Here is a 20665-nt window from a genome sequence, read left to right on the forward strand (position 1 = left end):
CTCCCAAGCTAGCCCACATCTGATGACAGGGCTGGGACTACTTTGAAGAGCCCCCCACCTTCTGAACTGTGAGATCACAGTGGTTTGTTGTGACCTTCACAGCTCAGCCCTGAGTCCTCTATCCATGCCTACGTTCCTCGCTCCCAAGGTTTTGATTCCCAGTGCTTAGGGGCCAGCTGTCAGGAGGGATTGCTTGGTACTGGGACTGGCTCTAAAGTGGGATTCTAGAGCTGGCTCACCTGCTGGCCAATTGGTAATGAAGACCCCATCTCTGGTGGGAACTGAACCCACTGATGAGAGCCTTAGGGCATGATGATGCCCTGGCGGGGAGCTTGCAGGAGGTGCTGCCCTCCTGCAATCACAAGGACTTGAATGCAAGGAAATAGGAATCCTGAAGACAACAGAGCCTGTAGGCTCTGGGTGGTCACCATTGGTACACGAGAAGAAGACAATGAAAGGCTGTGTGCAAATCACAGGGCCTCGCGTTGTGTGTAAAGCCTTGTAGTGTCTGAAAAAGAAAAACCAAAACCGATGTGGGAGCATGGACGTAGGCACCCGACATAGCAGAGGACGTGGGAATGGTTTTGGAATTGGGCAAGTGGGCGGAGGGCGAGAAGACTTGACAAGCTTGCTAGGAAAAAGCCTAGATTGACTTGGGTTTAAACCTTTAATGAAACTATGGACACAAGGCGCTGGAACCGAACGAGAGTGCTTACGTGGCATGAGGAAGACCCTGGGTGAGAAAGATACTGCTGGTCATAAGAACTACCATCTCTGTAAAACTTGTGGAAACCATAAAATGCCTTAGAGAAAACCTTCATCTCCACAAAGAGATTAGTTAGTGGAAGCCAGTGTGAACGCCCTCGGTGAGAGCTCTGGAGGGTAAGGGCTAAAGGAAGCTGGAAGAAGGGAGAGCAGACCCTTATCGGGTGGTAGCAGCCTGCTGCTCTGTGGAAAACAAGGCTTACAGAGCTGGATGTGGTGCCTCGCACATGCAATCCTAGCTCCTTGAGAGGCAGAAATTAAGATTTCAGTGTGAGGTCAGCCTGATTTAAAAAAAAAGCAAGACCCCCATCACAATCAACAGAAGTGGGGTGTGGTGGTTCATGTCAAGCCAGATGCTGTTCCAGTCAACTCAGTTGAAAATGTTGACCCTGTTAGAAAAACAACTAAGACAAAAATGTGCTTGGGAAAACCCAGGTATCTTTTTCATTACTTGTAGTACAATGTAAAGAAGAGAAATAAACCGAGGAAAGATCTGTTTAACCAAAAAACATCCAGGACTTGATGGCTTGGAAAATTCGCAACCTCATCTGTGTGTAATAGCTGGCCAAAACTGGCACAGGGAAAATTCCGAGTGTGGCGATGTTTCAACTTGGTGAAATCTCAGAGAAAAATCAATCACAAGAGAGTAAGGGCTGTATCAGTTTCCTAGGCCTGCCAGAATGAAGTGCCACAAACTGGGACTATAGGCATGAGCCACTGGAGCTGTGCTTTCTTTGGCTTAGAGACAGGGTCTCTGTGTACCCCAGTCTAGTCCTGAAGTTACTATACAGACCAGCTCTAGTGTCAAACTCCCTACTTTTCTGCCTCCTGGGTCATGCATGCTATGGTGTGACTATGGTTGCATCCTCTGAAATTTATGTTAAAGTTTAACCAACATGGACTGAAAACATGGCTTAAAGTACAGTGCTTGCCTAGCATGCATGAAGCCCTGGGTTCAATTCCTCAGTACCACGTAAGTAGAAAAAGCCAGAAGTGGCCCTGTGGCTCAAGTGGTAGAGTAGGAAATAGCCAAAAGTGGCCCTGTGGCTCAAGTGGTAGAGTAGAAAAAGCCAGAAGTGGCCCTGTGGCTCAAGTGGTAGAGTGACAACCTTGAGCAAAAAAAAAGAAGCTTAAGGACAGGGTCCAGGCCCTGGGTTCAAGCCCCAGGACTGGGGCAGGCCGGAGGGGGGAGTTTAACCAACATTATTGAATAAAAGAGCCAGGTACGGTGGCTCAGGCCTATAATCCTTGCTACACGGGAGGCTAAGATCTAAGGATTGCTGTTCAAAGCCAGCCTAGGCAGAAAAGTCCCAGTGAGATTCTTATCTCCAATAAACTACTCAGAAAAAGCTGCAAGTGGTGCTGTGGCTCAAGTGCTGACGTGCTAGCCTTGAGCACAAATTGGCTCAGGGACAGAGCTCAGGCCCTGAGTTCAAGCCCCAGAACCATATAAAAAGTGGAAACAAAAACTATGGGAATCTGATGCTGCTGGCCTATCTGTTGAGGACGCTAAGATTTGAGGAATGTGGTTTGAAGCCAATATGGGTAAAAAGTCAATAAGACTCATCTCCAGTAAACCATGAAAAAATTGGAAGTGGAGCTGTAGCTCAACTGGTAGTATACCAGCCTTGAGCAGAAAAAGCTAAAAGACAGCATCCACCCACACTCTGAGTTCAAGCCCCAGTACTGGCACAAAAAAAAACCCCAAAAACATAGGAAAGCTATCTACTCAGGAAGGATCTCAGTTTAAAGCCAGCTCAGAGTAGACAAATCCTCAAGACCCTTATCTCCAATTATCCAGGAAAAAAAGTGAAAGCATAGCTCAAGTGATAGGCCCAAATAAGATGTATGAGCCCATCAGTTCAAGTCCCAGCACAATAAAATAAAATAAAATTGGAATTTAATCTGACAATGGAAATGAGGGAAGGCTTTGGGAGATTAGATGTAGTCATCAAAATTGAGCCCCAAGATTGAATCCTGTTGGCTAAACTAAAAGAGAGACCAGACACACACACACACACACACACACACACACACACACACACACACACACACACACACACACATGCTCTTAACATGTGATACCTTGCTTTGCCTTGAGACTTTGCCAGCAGGAAGGTTATTGGCATCTGCAGCCACCCGATATAGGATTGTGCCAAAATAGAACAACTTCTCCTCTTCCTCCTCCTCCTTCTTCTTCTCCTTCTTCTTTTAATTTACAGTCTGTGCTTTTTGTGTTATTAATCACAGAGTAGCTGAATGGAGGTAGGGAATAAAATCTTTAACTGGGCCAGGAGTTTGGCCTAGTGGTAGAGTGGTTGCCTAGCATGCACAAAGACCCGGGTTCTATTCCTCGGTACCACATACATAGAAAAAAGTTGGCAGTGGTGCTGAGGCTCAAGTGGTAGAGCTCTATCCTTGTGAAAAGTCCAAGGATAGTGCTCAAGCCCTGAGCTCAAGCACAGGACTGCCAAAATAATAATAATAATAATAAAAATAAAGTTAAGGGGCAATTTAAAAAAAATCTTTAACTGGACCCAATAACATGGACTCACAAAGATTCATCTTGCTACTGCCAACCAGCAGTCTGGTAACAAAGAACAAAAGCTACAGCCCAGATAAGGCTCCATGCTCCTGTGAAATCAAGGAACACATGGTAGGTAAAGGGTGAACAAATCCTCTGATGAAGCTGCATCTATCTGACTAAGAAGAACATTCTGATTATGGAGAGGAAAGTTAGGTCAAGAGCTAAAATTTTATTTGGAGTTATCTTTAACCCTTTTTTTTTTTTTTTGCCAGTCCTGGGCTTGAGCTCAGGGCCTGAGCACTGTCCTTGGACTTTCTCAAGGCTAGAGCTCTACCACTTGAGCCTCAGCACCACTTCCGGCTTTTTTCTATGTATGTGGTACCGAGGAATCGAACCCGGGTCTTCATGCATGCTAGGCAAGCACTTTAACCACTAGGCCAAACTCCCGGCCATCTTTAACCCTTTTTATTAACCATTTACGGGTTGAGAGTATGGCCTAGTGGTAGAGTGCCTGTCTAGCATGCATGTAGCTCTGGATTTGCTTTCTTGGTACCACATATACAGAAAGAGCCAGAAGTAGTGTTGTGGCTCAAATGGCAGTGTGCTAACCTTAAGAAAGTTCCAGGACAGTGCTCAGGCCCTGAGTTCAGTCCCTAGGCTTGGCAAAAAAAAAAAGCCATATACTATCTATATCTGTAACTGCCCAAACATTCAGATAAAGTTCTTAGGTAAGGGGCTGGGAGTTTGGCCTAATGGTAGAGTGTTTGCCTAGCATGCACAAAGACCTGTGTTTGATTCCTCAGTACCACATATATAGAAAAGGCAACACTGGTGCTGTGACTCAAGTGGTAAAGCACTAATTTTGAGGAAAGTCCAAGGACAGTGCTCAGGCCCTGAGTTCAGTCCCCAGGACTAGCAAAAAAAAAAATTCTTAGGTAAAATTCCTGGAATGTATACTAAGTTTGATACCACTAGTCTACACCTACCCTAAAGCAAGAACTGGATAAAGATAACATCTAAACCCCTAGATTTCCCCAACTTGTCATAGTCCCCTGCCTTGCTCGTCATCTCTATGTATGTTTGTAAGCACATTGATTTCCTAGGACTATCAAAGTTCATGAAAAGCCAAGTTCTGCCATGTGTGGTGGCTCATGCCTGTAAGCCTAGCTACTCAAGGAGGCTGAGATCTGAGGATCGCAGTTCAAAGCCAGCCTAGGCTCTAAAGAATGTGAGACTCTTATTGCTAATTAATCTCTAGAAAATGGGAAGTGGGGCTGTGGCTCAAAGGGTAGGGCAGTAGCCTTGAGCTGAAGAGCTCAGGGACAGCGCCCAGTCCCAGAGTGCAAGCCCCACAACCAAAAACAAACAAAAACAAAAACAAAAGCCAAGTCCCAGTAGCTCACACCTGTGATCCTATCTACCCAGGAGGCTAAGATGTGAGGATCTTGGTTTAAAGCCAGCCCAGGATGAAAAGTCTGTGAAACTCTCATCTCCAGTTAATTGGGGAGGGGGGGGTAGATTACAGATGTGGCTCTAAGCTTGAGTGAAAAAAGCCAAGCAAGGGTGCAAAAGACCTGAGTTCAAGCTACAGTTCAAGCTTGCACCCAGAAAAGGGAGGGGAGGGATTCATATAACCTCATTTGTGGTAGAACATGTTATTCAGAGTAGCTTGAATCCATTTCCTGGACTGTGGTCAATCGGAATTGGCTCAGAACAAATTCTTTTCTTATCTTCTGGAGAGTTTTATAAAGGTGGTGGCATCACATCCCTCTGCCTGAGGCAACAATTTCCCATAAAAGGAATTGACACCCATTCTAAGTATGAGAGTTCTTCTCCGGCCACTGGACCTGGAATGCTTAGCTTTCTGTCAACTTGCCTACACAATAGTGCCCTGACTCCAATACTTACCTTGAGCAGTTGTGTTCATGTGATTAGCTATTTATTTAGTTCATGGAATTACCATCTATGTCTAACTAGCTGTAAGTAAAGACATACTCCTAGATAATTTGGGTGGACCTCATCAATTCGTTCGAAGGTCTTTCATCAACTTTAGACTTGAACTCTGGGCCTGGACCTTGTCCTTGATCTCTTCAGCTCAAGGCTACTTCCCTACCCCTGAGCCACAGAAGAAATTATTTTCTTCTCCTTCTCCTCCTCCTCCCCTCCTCCTCCTCTTCCTCCCCTCTTCCTCCGCCTCCTCCCCTCCTCCCCTCCTCCTCCTCCTCCTTCTTCTTCTTCCAATACTGAGATCTGGCCTGGCACTTGCTGAACAAAAAGTCCTCTACAGCTCAGATCATACCCCCAACACAAGAAGAAAGTCTGCCTCTAAATAGTAACATCAGCTCCTACCCAAGAGTCCCAGCCTGCTGGCTTGCTTTAGGGATTTGAGATTGTCCTGCCTTGTTCAAAGCCAATCCAGGCAGGAAAGTTATAAGGTTCTTATCTCCAATTAACCACCAGAAAGCTAGAAATCAAGCTGTGGTTCAAAGCACTAGCATTGAGGAGGGAAAAAAAAAGGCTCAAGGGCAGTGCCTAGACCTTGAGTTTAAGCCCCAGTATGGACACCAAAATAAATAATGTATAATCCGAGTTTGCTGCTGGCTGGCTCTGCAAATTGCAGCAAACCGGGAATCCTGACCTTGGGGGTGAAGACTGGGAAAAGAAGAAGACAAGAAAAAGATGGGGTTGGGAAGACTAAGAAGAAGAAGACAAGAAAAAAGATGGGGTCGGGAGGACTGCAACCCAAGACTTGCAGCCTAAGGCCGTGAGTTTAAGACTATAGTGCTGTTTATTTCAAGTTCCAACCTTAAATACTTTTCTTAAAACCAGGAAACTTGCCAGGGGTTACATTTGTACAAAACAGCAATCAAGTCTCAGGTTAAATGAGAAGCGATTGACATAGCCCAAAGTCATCATGATAACAGCTTACTTCCTGTGTACTCAATTGTGTAGGTCCAAGGTCACTGACCCCATACTCGGTCCCCAACACCAGTTAACCACCAGAAAACCAGAAGTCAGCCGGGCACAGTGGCTCACACCTGTAATCCTAGCTACTCAGGAGGCTGAGACCTGAGGATCAAGGTTCAAAGCCAGCTTGGGTGCAAAAGGACCTGAGACTCTTATCTCCAATTAACCTTTAGAAAATGGGAAGCAAGACTTGGCTCCAGGATCAGGCAATAGCCTTGAGCTGAAGAGCTCAGGGACAATGCCCAGGCCCAGAGTTCAAACCCCACCAAAAAAAAAACAAAAAAACAAAAACCCAATATGTATTTGAGGTCTGAATTCTCCGGGCAGGTGAGCAGTGCTGTCCTCTTGATGCCAGTGAAAGCTAATTGCCACAGATGGTGGCAAACTGCATCTTGCCATGTTGTCAGCTGATGAGAGGAATGATAAAGCGTGGGCAGCAGTGGGGTGGGGCGGGGACAGATGCCACAGATGAACCCAAAGATGGTGCCTGTTTAGTCTCCCTATTGAACACAGGGACATGCGATGGTTCAGATGGGATCCGTGCTCTGCTCCAGCAGCCTCACACATATGAGAAAAACCAAGTCAAGCTCGGAAAGGAATCAGAAGCCAAGAACTACTGGAGAAAGCCACCTGAGTAAGGAAGGATGGTTCCTCGGAGTTGAGAATATTGAACAAAGTTTTGGGAATGGTCGGCATTGAGCAGGTGGAAATGACTTCTGTCTCTTCTCCCCCACCCCTACCCCCACTTCTTTCTTCTCTGCCTTTTTTTTTTTTTTTTTTTTTTTGGCCAGTCCTGAGCTTGAGCTCAGGGCCTGAGCACTGTCCTTGGACTTTCTCAAAGCTAGAGCTCTACCATTTGAGCCACAGCACCACTTCCGGCTTTTTTCTATGTATGTGGTACCAAGGAATCGAACCTGGGTCTTCGTGCATGCTAGGCAGGCTCTTTAACCACTAGGCCAAACTCCCGGCCCCATCTTCTCTGCCTTTTTGGTTGTGAGGGGTTTTTTGTTGTTGTTGTTTTGTGTTGTTGTTGTTGTTAAGTCATTTTAGGAAGCCACTGAGCTGTTTTGATGGACGCACTGATCCCACAGCTCAGGTGAGAGGCTGTGTACGAGTGCAGATGAAAGACCACGGATGAAAGACCAGCTATGTCTTAGAAGAATGCAGGGCTGACAAGAACTTGCAGCAGTGGGACTTTTCCAGAACAGAACTGGAGGCAAGCTGGGGTGAGTCCTGTGGCTTGGGTAAGCAAATAACAATCTCAGACCACAAAATAGTGCTCAGCCTGGAAAGCTACAAAATTAGAACTTCAAACAGCAGTTAGTTACAAATTAGGATTCCTCTGTTTACCTTCCTCACCCTCAGCTGGGACTACCTCCTCTTTTTACTGGGGTCTCTAAGGCAAAGAGAATGAATACAAGTATGCATATGTCATGTTTGGCTTGGGCCTGTTGAGACCTACGCCCACTGTCCTGAGTGAGAAAACAGGGGCCTTTTCAAGAGAAGTGGCTTTTTCCACTTCTTGTGGAAAGCTCACAGGAAGAAATGAGGACTTGAGCTCAGGCAGCCAGTTGCTTAGAGTCTGAAGGCTCCACAGTATGGGTGGGCTGAGTTGAGCCACGAGGACAAGAGGAAATCTAAGCTACTCAGAAGGCTGAGATCTGATCATGGTTCGAAGCCACCCTGGACAGGAATGTTTGTGAGACTCTTAGCGGAAAGAATCATCAAAAAGCCAGAAGTGGTGGTGTGGCTCAAGTAGCTCAAATAGTACAGAATCTGTCTCGAGTAGAAAAAAGTTGAGACATTGCCTGGGCCCTGAGTTCAAGTCCCAGTACCAACATATACATGAGACAGACAGAGACAAAGACTGAGACTGAGACAAGGAGGGAGGGAGGGAGAGAGGGGGAGGTGTAGGGAGTGGGAGAAGCAGAGACAGACAGACACAGATACAGAAAAATAGGTGAGCCTCATCAAGTGCAGTAATCAGAACCATCCACAGCACCTTCTGTCTCCTCTGCCTGTCCCAAACCAGCCCTCCCTCGCCAGGAGGCTTTGCCTGTCAAGAGCCCATGCCACCCAAGCATCTCCCCATGTGTTCAGCCAGTCCTGGGCCCAGCCTCTGCTTTTTACTTCTGTGTTTTACACTGATAGGCAGCCTAGAATTGACAGACAGAACCCCAAATCCAAACTCCAGGCAGAACGGAGGCCACACTCTTGTTCAATGCTTACTCTTTCAAGTGGGTAGCTTCTTTTTGCACTGGGGCTTGAATTCAGGACCTGAGTGCTACCCCTGAGCTTTTGTGCTCAAGGCTAGCACTCTACCACTTGATAACAGTTCCACTTCTGGTTGCTTTTTTTTTGTTTTTAATTTATTGGAGATGAGTCTCACAGACTTTTCTGCCCAGGCTTGTTGGAACCATGAGTCTCATATCTCAACCTCCTGAGTTTCTAGGATTAAGGCATGCGCCATTGACACCTAGCCCACGTTCCTTTTACTGGCTACTTGTTTTATAATTGCATTTTGAACTCTGCAAGCTTCCCTCTTGGGTTTGTCTTGTGCTAAGACATTTGCTTTTTCTGAGCACCTGTGCCAGATGGCAGAGACCAGGGAGTCTGGTAAGCTGTTTCAGCACCCGAGGATAGCCACACACAGTCAAGTGATTGTTCATCTTCTTCAGGCTCTACTGCAAGGTGAATGGACACAGGAAGGGAAATGGAAACTTCCTCTTCACCTGGGAGAAACAGAACAATGAAACCACCTAGACTTTGTTTCTCATCCACCCAGGCCAACAGCAGTCTTCTGCTGCAGTTTACTGTGCGCTGTCTTCATAGGAGGTTGCCTCTCCTTTCCTCTCCCCACCTCTCCCTGCATTCTCCCATCTCAAAGCAAGTCTGATGCTGACGATAGCTGTGGGAACAGGGCTTGAAGAACACAATGGCTTTTCCCAGGCTTCTGTGCTGATGCCCAACTCAAGTTCCTTACTTCTTCAGGAAGCTGGGAACTCAGGATGCCAGTTCCCCAGTACATCAAGGTACAGAGAAACCAACTAAGAAAAGGAGGTTCTGGTCCTGTACCCCAGTGCATGTTCCTGTGCCAACCATTTTTCAATACCCACCTCTGTGGGTATCTTCTGTGAATTTTTTTTTCCAGTGTTAGGTCTTGAACTCAGGGCCTGGGCACTGAGCCTGTGCTACTTTTGCTCAAAGCGAGGGCTCTACCACTTGAGCCACAACACCACTTCTGGCTTTTTCTGTGTATGTGGTACTGAGGAATCAAACCCAGGACTTCATGCATGCTAGGCAAGCACTCTACCATGAAGCCCCATTCCCAGCCATAAGCTGTTTATTGTTTAGCTGTTCTTCCCAGAATGAGATCATCTACCACTTGTATACAAAATATTGTCGCTTGTTGAAGTTTGTCCCTTCCTTGCACAAGATCAATACAAACTTTGGTTAATGAAACCTTGGCAATGAAACCTTTCTGCAGCTGGCAGAAAGCGACAGGTTCTCTGGTACCCCAAACCTTAGTTCTACCATCCAGAGGTTACAACAAAAGATCCTGTGGCTGAAAGTGGTAGAGCATTAGGCTTGAGCACAAGAGCTCAGGAATAGAGCCCACCCAGCCCCCCCCAAAAAAAACTAATAAAACTTATATTTATGCCTAGATCAGTCTGAATTTCCATCCTCCTATTTCAGCCTACCACACTCAGCTTTTATTGGTGGAAATGGGATTTTTCAAACTTTTGCTTGGGCTGGCAATCTCTGCCTCCCTACTAGCTTGGATTACAAATGTGATATTGCATGCATTGCAGCTGAAGGATCTTCATGAACCCTACCTTATGTAAGAATCTGTGTTGACCTCAAACTCATTTCTAAGACTGGGCCTTAATGCCTGATAGACACAGATATGTGAAAGCCCTAGGATTCCTAAACCTTCAAACCAAACAAATTTCATCCAAGTGCTCAAGATAATCTTCAGAAGAAAGAAATCATGTATGGACTTTCTGGACTTGGGTATGGGGTGACTGTTGGGGAGAAAGGATTGGAGTTACGTGTACTTCCTTTTCTTCTCTGAGTGCACAGAGGTGACCTGAAGGCATTTGGAGGTCTGTCACACAATAGTGAACTGGCACTTCTTTGGTTGAGATCTGTGGTGGACTCACGGTGGGGACGAGTGAGTGAGGAGCCCCTCCTCCAATGGGATTCAAGATATTCTCTAGGTCATTGCATCAGTTACAGGGTTTGCCATCTGCCACAGCAGGGGCAACAGGCTATTTCTTCTTACCATGGAGGGTTGGGGGTAGAGTAGGGATTGAGGAAGAATGACTTTTGATGTGGGACTTTCCAGCAAAGGATCCTCCTTGGCGTGGTTTGAAATAATGCCATGGTGTGTTTGGATAATGGCTAAATTAGCCCTCTATAAAGACTGGAAATGAAGTGATGTCTAAATATAACTCGGGAATGCATTCGGTGGAGACAGGAGCAAGATGGCGATTCCAGGCAGGCAGAATGGACTTTTCTTTTCTTTTTGCCAAGGAAAACACAGCAGTCACACCCTGCTTTACAAAAACCATTGGTGTTTAAGAGCAATTCTAATCAGAATAAAGAGTGTGATGTGGCAGGATGGCTGTGCCTTCAACCTGCATTGCACAAAGTGGAGTGCAACAGACAACTTTATGTTGTGAGAAATAAACTGTCTGTGGATAGAGAAAAGAAGAAAAAAAACCACACACACACACACACACACACACACACACACACAAACTTCTGTCTAGAAGCACAAGACAATTCACCAGGAGCTGGTGGTTCACACCTATAATCCTAGTTACTCAGGAGGTTGAGATCTGAGAATCATGAGTCAAAGCCAGCCTGGACACAAAAGTCTGTGAAACTTCTAGCTCCAATTAACCAGAATAAAAAACCTAGAAGAGGAGCTGTGGTTCAAGTGGTAGAGCGCCAGACTAAAGCACCGATGCTGAGCAAAAGCATGAGGTCCTGAATTCAAATTCTAGTACTGGCAGAAAAAATAAAGACCAAACATTCATCTTTTAATTCCACTTTTCCAGCTCTGGGAGTGTTTTTAATTTTTTAAGGTCGAGGGGAAAAAACAAAAGTTGTGTGGCATTATTTTTGTTGACTTCAGCACAGAGGTCTTATGAATTTGTTTTTGTTTGGTTTGAGTGTGTGGGGTCTGATGTTCTGTTTTGGTTTTGGTTGAAACCAAGTCTCTCTTTGTGCCTAGGCTAGTGTTGAACTTACTTTGTAGCCCCAGCTAACCTTGAATTCACAATGCCCCTGCCTCCACCTCCCAAAGTGCTGAAATTACAAGCATATAGATAGCACTTCTCCTGACTAGAGAGGTATGTTTGGCCTCAGATAATTCATCTGTAAAAGGGAAGTCAATGTTTGAGGGATGCCTATTTGGACGGGCTGGGGTGGAGACACTGCCCTCTATTACCTGGAAGGAGAGAATGCCATCTTACTGATGGTCCCTGTATCCTAATTAGCACAGAACATGTAAAAGCCCCATCATAATCAGAACACTGATGGATGGCCCTCAGGCCTGGATCACGGCAGACACACTAAATCTTCAGGCCACACAAAAGCCTTCTCCAATGCTGGCAGCAAAGTAATTCTGGAGACAGGGACCAAGAAAGGTCCAAAAGAAACAGGGCCATGTCAGGTCTCTGGGCATTTCTTCCCCTTCTAAATGCCAAAACAAGTAGCACAGTGGGCATGGAGTCACAGGGGGTCTGCCAGCACTAAGGGAGGTGGTACAGGTGATGGCACGCAAGTGGGTGAGGGCTCTCAACACTGGCAGTGGTGACAGCTTTTATTAGAAACCTTTCATTTTTTCTGACACGTCCCTAATTTTGGCAAACCCCTCTTCGTAAAGGATCTAGATGTTCTTAGCTTCAGGGTGGATTTGATTTAGTTTGAGACAGGTAGTATGTCGATGTAGGGGCACAGGGATGAGCAATAAAAACAGGGATCTCCGTCCCCGCGGAGTGGTCACTTACACGGGGAGACTTAAAAAACAGTAGGGCTCTCCCCTCTGGGCCCCATCAGTGAAAGAGAAGAGCAGGAAAGGAGAGCCCCAGGTTCTGGGTACCCCTCACCTTGAATGAGGGACCCCGCTGAAGTCAGAGTCCCTTTCTCCGATGGCCTTTGGGATCCCCAAGACCCCAGCTTTCATTTGAGGGGTCAGGGTGGGACCCAATGTGCCTCTAACTTGGCGTCCTGGGCAGTGCCACGCGTCCGCAGCCGGGCTGGGGGTGGGGGCTGCGGGTGGGACGCGGGGTGGCCGGTCCCTCCCTGCCGCGTGCGTGGCCCGCGCCCTGGGGAGCGAGTCCAGCCGGGAGGGAGGGCGGAGGCGGGGGGGGGGGGGGGGGGGAGGGGTGCTGGGACGTGGCGCCTGCCGAGGCGTGGCCCGGGCTGGGCGGGAGCCGCTGTCCGCGGGACGCCGGGTCCCGCCGGCGGGGCGATCGCTGGCTCGCAGACCCGGAGTCTTCCGGGAGCGAGCGCGGCAGGCGCCGGGGCCCCGCGTGGGCGCCGCGCGCGGGCGGGGTCGCCCTGGCAACGGGACGCCACGCGTGCCACGCCGCCGGGCCCGCCGCGCCGCCCCCGCGGCCCCCCCCCCCCGCGCTGCTGTCTGGCGGCGGATCCCCGGAGTCGGGGCTGCCGATTGTTCAGCCCCGAGACTTGGCTGGCTCTGCCGAACTTCCCGACGCCGCCGCTGTGGTCCTGGGGGAGGTGGAGAGGAAAAGCCGAGCCCGCCCGGGAGCCTCGCCTCCGTGGGCCCGCGGGCCGCGGCCATGCCCCACAGGTGGCCAAGCCCAGGGCTGACAGCCAACGGGAATCTGGGGATTCCCATGTGCCTGTTGGGGGTAGGAGAAGGGGGGATAGTACAGGGATTGCGCTCAAGGCCTAGGTTGGCACTCTACCTCTTGGGCCAAACCTCCAGTCCTGATTGTGTATTTTGGAGGGAAGAGGGTCGCCAACATTTCAGCCAGGCCTGGCTTTGAACCTCGCTCCTCGGATCTCAGCCGGCGTTGTTGGCTTTTTCTCAGGGTCTCACGAACTTTTCTACCTGGCTGTCCTTCATCTCTGTGCTCTGGATCTCCCAGTAACTACGATGGCAAGCCACAGGCCCCCTGGTAGGGCTCAGACGTTGACAGGCCCACTCTCTGTCTGGCTGCAGCCTCTGCAGACTGCAAATCTTCAAACCCTGGGACGGAGCCAGAATCTTGAATTCTCTTCTGGGCTCCACTTTTTTGCCCTCTCACTCTCCCTTCCCCCTCCAATTGTTGACAGAAAACAAGCACATTGGCTCCAGTCCTTGCTAGGCCATAGCTTAGAGTGGAGCCTGAGCCTGAGTTTCCCTGCTCCACTCTGCCTGGACTGGAGGCGGAGGACTGACACTGAACATCACAATAAAAGCCACTTGGGCAAGATGGGGGAGAATGAGGGGAGGGTGACATTGGTGAAGGTGCCTTGTACTCATAACCTGAATTCTGGAATTGAAGCCCCCCCCCCCCCTTTTTTTTTTGCCAGTCCTGGGCTTGAGCTCAGGGCCTGAGCACTGTCCTTTGGCTTTCTCAAGGCTAGAGCTCTACCACTTGAGCCTCAGCACCACTTCCGGCTTTTTTCTATGTATTTGGTACCTAGGAATTGAACCCCAGTCTTTGTGCATGCTAGGCAAGCATTCTACCACGAATCCAAACTCTCAGCCCTTGAATACACCTTTATATAACAATTTAGTATATATTTCTAAGTCACTTGAGGGCTGGCATGGTGTAGTATTCCTGTAGTCCCATCTACTCAGGAATTGAAGATAGGAGGATGAAGGTTCAGGACAGCCTGAGCAGAATTTAGTATGAAAGCCTGAGGGGGGAAAAAATGCAAAAATGGGGAGGGACGATGCTTAAGGTGTGATCCCAGCAAGGAAGCTCAAGTGGTAAGCTCAAAAGACCCGAGTTCAATACCCACTATAGCAAATAAATTAATAACTCCACTCTTTTCCCTGGTAATGCCAAAGACCATACTTAGGACCTTGAACTTGCTAGGCTTACACTTCCCTAGCCTGGAAGATAAAGAATGAGTATTCCAGTGTAACTTGAGAAGCCCTCTTTTCCGGACCTCAGTTTCCCCATTGTTTAAAAGCCACAGTAACTCCCTAGATGCTTTCCAATGCTAATCTTCTGTGTTTTCATTTGCATATGTTCTCTATAAGGCCAAGGCCTGAAACAAAGTTTTTTTTTCCTTGTATAATATTATACTTGCCTCCCTAGAAGCTGTGCAATTTGTAGGTATTCAACAAAAGTATGGAATATGAACATAGTCTAGGGGCACCATTGCCTGTCCCTCCTTTGCCAACAAATTCCTAATGATCACCAAGGGAGAGACGCGAAAACTAGCTGGATACTGGTAGCTCACACCAGTATCCAGCCTCCTGGTCCTACACAGGAGTCTGAAATCGCAGGATTGTGATCTGAAGCCTGAATGAACAGGAAGTCCGTGAGGCTCTTTCAGTTGACCACCAAAAAGCTGGAAGTAGAGCTGTGACTCAAGCAGTAGAGTGCTAGCCTTGATCAAAAAAGGTCAGGGGTAGCACCCAGGCCCTGAGTTCAAACCCAAGACTGGACACACAAAAGAGAGATTTATAAGCCATGTCAAAGTACCTGTATATCACCATGGGTGACTCTTCTTAAGACTTGCAGAGCAGCAGAAATACCACAATTTAGGCACTGGGTAGTCAGTGCAGATGCCAAGCCCAGGACAGGAAACAGAAACAAGGCAGTCTATTGGGACCTAGTATGAGTGAGGCAGCCAGGCAGGTGTCTCCTCCTACCCCTGGGCTTGGTGCCCTTAACCTGTCCTTGGCTTCCCAGATGAATCAGCAAGTTCCAGTCCCAGGGGTTCATTGCAGCACGTTGCCCTGGGGAAGATTAGAGGATCAGGCATGACATTAAGTAATACATGAGGGAGGGCAGGAGGATTGGAAACCAGCAGCAGCAGCCTGGCATAGAGGTTGCCCAGAGTCCTAGCCAGGGTCTGTGTGATGCTGGGAACCTAGATGTGTCAGTTCCTCTGGCTTCAGTGACCACCAGCAGCCTGGCTCCAGGAAGCTGAAAAAAAACAAAGGACAGTTTTAAGGCAGAAAATGCTCTAAGGAGTGAATGCAAATGTGCCTTGCTTAAAGCCACTTAGGATAATCAAATATCTGACAAAAGTAAAAGAGGAGCGGGAGGCGGCCTGTCATTTATTTCTGTTTGCCTGTTTTGTGCTGAGACTGTGGCTTCAACATTGGGCCTCTCCCTCTCCCTCAGCTTGTCTGTTCAAGGCTAGCAGTGTTCTACCACTCGAGCCATACCTCCACTTCTGGCTTCTTGCTGGTTCATTGGAGATAAGACTGTCCTAGACTTTCCTACCTGTGTTGGCTTCAAACCTTTAACCCTCCTATCCTAGCCTCCTGTGGAGCTAGAACTACAGGCTTGAGCTACTCAGCCTGAGGTTTTTCATTTTAAAGAAGACACTCTGGTCAGACACTAGTGGCTCACACCTGAAATCCTAGCTACTCAGGAGGCTGAGATCTGAGGATCACAGTTGAAAGCCAACCCAGGCAGGAAAGTCTATGAGTCATCTCCAATTAACTACAAAAGAAAAGGGAAAAAAGCTGGAAGTGGTTTAAAGTGGTAGAGCCAAAGGTGCTCAGGGACAGCGCCTGGGCCCCGAGTTCAGACCCCAGTCATACACCAGGACCAGGGGAGCTCCCCTCAATGAACTGGAAATGATTGTCTTTATACCCAAGCACATGAAACATGGCACTGATAAACCACCTCCAAACAAGCAAGCACTGCACATGCGCAGAATCTCTTCAGCCTGTGAGGATCCATAGTGACGAGCACCTGATCTCCAAGGGAACCCGCCCGGCTTGAGTAAGTCACGGCTGTTCGCCAAACCTGTAGGTTCCACCTCTTCACACCTCACTGTGCCCTGTGGCTGTGACTTCAGAAGGCCAGGATGGGGGCAAGTGACTTGAATCTCTGTCACAGATGGGAGACTGAAGGGAGGTGAAGAATCCAAATACAGCCCAGGATCTGCCGTCCAGCAAAGCCAGGTTCCTGCCCCGGGCCACCACGCCCTAGCTCTCCTCAGCTGGCTCCTGACCTTTGGTGGCCTCAGTTTCCAAGTCAGTAAAGTGACGATGACATGAGTGTCCTGAGAGCTGTGGAGATGACTGACAGGCGGCGGGTAGGGGTTTAGAGCAGCCTGAGGTACAGCTGATATCAGTCTGTCTTTTTTTGTCAGTCATGAGGCTCGAACTGTGAGCCTGGACACTGTTCCTGAGCTCTTCAGCTCAAGGCTAGCACTCTACCACTCAATCCTGGCACCACTTCCCACGTTCTGGTGGGATAAGAGTCTCAGGAACTATAGTGCCCAGGGCTGGCTTTGAACCATGATCCTCAGATCTCAGCCTCCTGCATAGCTAGGATTACAGGCATGAGCCACTGATGCCCGGCTCATTTTGTTATTCTTTAGAGGCTCTCACACTTTCACATGCAATCTGCACAGGGAAATGAAGTAGACACTTTAGTTTTGGCTGGTCACCTGTGATCCTCGTTACTCAGTAGGCTGAGATGTGAAGATCACGGTTCACATCCAGGCCAGGCAGGAAAGTCTGAGAGTCATCTCCAACTAACCACCAGAAAATCAGAATTGGTGCTCAAAATGGTAGAGCGCTAACCTCGAACAAGAGAGGCCAGGGACAGTATCCAGGCCCTGAGTTCAAGCCCCACAACTGACCAAAAATTTTTGTTCAAGTCATGGCCTTTCCTGCCTGGGCTTGCTTCAAACTATGATCCTCTGATCTGAGCCCTGAGTAGCTAGGGTTACAGGCGAGTCACCAGTGTCCACTGGATATCTCCTCTAGGTGTAGGTCCGATGTGGTTTTTCCCTCAACTTCTAGCCCTCTTTCCTATCATCCTCCTTCCACAACGTCTCACCGGGCTCCTGGCCCAGGAGCCTCCCTATCTCTCTGTCTAGCTCCACCTGGAAGCCGCCTGGCTGCCTTGGCAGAGGGTGAGTACGATAATCCCACAGCCTCGCCTGTCATGTGGTCACCCTGCCTCTGCCTGTGGCAAGGCTGGGAGCCCTGACTGGCGTGCCAGGCAGGCTGCCAGGGCTCCTTTGGTAGGATGCCCTGCCACTCCCTGTGGGCCCCTCTATTCTGGGAGCTGTAATTCAGACACTTGTCCCCACCCCACTTACTATCTGCAGCCACAGCTACTGCTTCCAAAGGCCCTGCCACCCCACTCGGCAGCCTTTCATAAACACACTGCCTTGTTATCTTGGGCACTGTGGCTCTGGGAGGAGGCCTTGCCACCCTGGAGATACAAATGGCCTATGCATCCCAGAGAGAAGCCCACTTGGTGTGTGGGCAGGGGTGGGGCAGAGCCCTCCCCACAGGAGTCAGCCTCAGAATGCACCCCAAGGTCTGCTGGGCTAGGTGGGGTGCAGAGACAGGGTGTTGTCCGCAGCATCTTGGCAACTAGGTGAGTTTGACAGTGCTCTTCTCAGAGGCCTGATACACTCAGCCACAGGCCATGAAATATGTATTTGTGTGTGTTTGTGTGTTGAAATGTTCCTAAAAAGCAAACTTGATTGTGCTTCCCAACCTTCAGTGTTCCTCCATGATCCTTAGGGATGAAACTCCAACAGACTCTCTCCTTTCTGCCTTTTCTACATCAGGACCTTTGCATGAACTCTCTCCCTCTACACTGTTCTCTTCATCTAACTTTAATTCTCCTCTTTGTCTCAGCTTAGAAGACATTTCTCATGGAAGCGTTCCCTGACACCACAACACACACACACCACCTCTGGCCTCCTGGGAATGCTGGGTAGCCTTGTCTGTGCCACTGTCTACCTCTCAAGCAGTGCCCAGGGCCTACTGTCTAGTTTCAGTGTGGCATCTGCATCTTTCTCACCTCTATGTCCCTAGCACCTACTCCTGTCTTGGATCATATCAGGTCTTCAAGAAATGTTGAAAGATGTGGGCACTGGTGCAATTACAGGCATACTTGTAATCCTGCTACTCAGGAGGCTGAAATTTGAAGTTGGTGGTTTAAGGCCAGCCCAGGCAGGTAAGCCTGTGAGACCTCTATCTCCACTGTGGAGCTGAGGCATAAGTGGTAGAGTGCCACAAAACAAGCTAAGGGACAGCACTCAGGCCTCCAATTTAAGCCCCAATACTGGCACACACATGTATACGCATGTGAGTTTGCACACACATACATACACAAAAAATAAATGTCAGAAGAGTATATTAATGAATGCATAAATGGTCCCTCACCTCTCCAGGCCTTTGGGGTCTCTGGGGGATGGGGGACATTTGGTGACTTCATGCCCTCATTTTTCCAGGAAAGTCCAGGCTGCCATGTTCTGTCCCTTTGTCTTTTAAGAGTAAGCACAGGCTCACTTCTTAGTCCAAGGAGCTGGCCTGGCCCTGGTGTGTATGTGTGTGTGTGTGTGTGTGTGTGTGTGTGTGTGTGTGTGTGTATAGGGGGAACCCCGGGGGGTCCAAGGACGTGCTGTGATGCAGGCAGATATCCTTGGGCTGAGGGAGGAGGAAGGAGGGGTGACTTCTCTCAGGATGAGTCACAAGCTGTAAACCTGTTACTGCATACCAAGCAGAGAAGGGTCCCATTTTGCCTCTTCTGCCTTGGTAAGGAGACACACTTTGTACATTGCTTGCCTCCACAGGCCATGCGCCCGTGGCTCACTCCTGTAATCCTGGCTGAGATCTGAGGATTGTGGCTCAAATCTAGCTCAGGCAGGAAAGTCCCAAGAGATTCTTATCTCCAATTAACCAGTAAGAAAGCCAGAAATGTTCTGGCTCAAATGGTAGAGTCCTAACTTTGAGAAAACAAAACAAAGTTACAAACTTCAGGGTTCTGAGTTCAAGCCCCCCAAATGGCTACAAATTTAAAAGAGGGAAATGGCCAAGATACTAGGTCAGTGCAATTTATCCTACCTGCAGTCTCCAGGGATCATGAGAGGCCCCATGAAATTCAGTCCTTCTGCTCCTGGCCTCCAGTGTTCCATCTTACAGCCTTATAGGTGCACTGCCCTACTCCAGCTGGGTGCTGGGACTATGTGGTCAGTATAGCCGCCTCCACCTCCACAAAGCACGAGGCCCACTCCCCAATACCAAGGCCTAGAGCTCAGGCCTACAAGGGAGAAAGCACTAGAGCAGTATAGGGCTGGGGCTATGGGATCACAAGCCAGACCAGTCAGGACCTTACCCAGAAAATGGCAGTGCCAGGTAACAGTGGCTCACACCTATAATCCTAGCTACTTAAGAGGGTAAGATCGAGAATCAAGGTTCAAAACAAGCCCAGGCGGAAAATCCAAGACTCTTGTCTCCAATTAACTGAGTAGCATTCTTGCACAAAAAAGTTACTGGACAACATGGGGCCCTGAGTTCAAGCCCCCAAATCAGTGTACACACACACACACACACACACACACACACACACACACACACACACATATGCACACGCACATGTCAAATAAAATGAAGACATGAGTGATACATAACACTTAGCCTGTACCTGTTTATCAGTTCTCATGAAGATTTAACAGCCAGCATCACAACTCTCTTCCTGCAGGGTCTTAACACATCCAAGTTGCTTGCAGCTAGCCCCACCTGCCCTGCACTGATGCCCTCCCCCAGATCCTCTCCCTCTTCCGGGTTGTGTGACTGTGGGTAACTGAAATTTGCAGGCCTCCTGTGTGTCAAGCCAGCACAGACAAGCTTCCTTATGAAGCCCGTTGATCACCACAAAATAAACTTCAGCCTCTTTTTTTTTTGGTCAGTCCTGGAGCTTGAACTCAGGGCCTGGACACTGTCTTTGAGCTTCTTTGTCTCAAGGCTAGCATTCCACCAGTTGAGCCACAACACCACTACCAGCTTTCTTTCTGTTTTATGTGGCACTGAGGAATCAAATCCAGGGCTTTGTGCATGATAGGCAAGCACTGTAGCACTAAGGCACATTCCCAGCCCAGCTTCTTGGTTTTCATTCCTTAGTTGTTTAGGGGAGTTACACCACTGGAATCCTTCCCTGAGTAGACCACACTTTAGTCTATTTCTGAATCTATGTCCATGACCCAGTGTGTTTTCATGTTTGTTTATAATTTAGAGTTAACTCCCACATATGATGAGAAAACATGTGCTGCTTGCCTCTCTGAGTGGAGAAACCTATTGGAATTTCAGGTCTATTGAAAACTCAGACATCACATGTGAGCCAGAACCACACATCCTGTGAGCCAGCACTGGAGCCTGGAGGGTCAGTTCACAGCCAAGGGTAGAAAACAAAAATACAGCTGGGAGCTGATGGTTCAAGC

Source organism: Megascapheus bottae, chromosome 17 (genome assembly GCF_031878675.1).
Source record: "Megascapheus bottae isolate mThoBot1 chromosome 17, mThoBot2.hap1, whole genome shotgun sequence".
NCBI classification, from domain to species: Eukaryota; Metazoa; Chordata; class Mammalia; order Rodentia; family Geomyidae; genus Megascapheus; species Megascapheus bottae.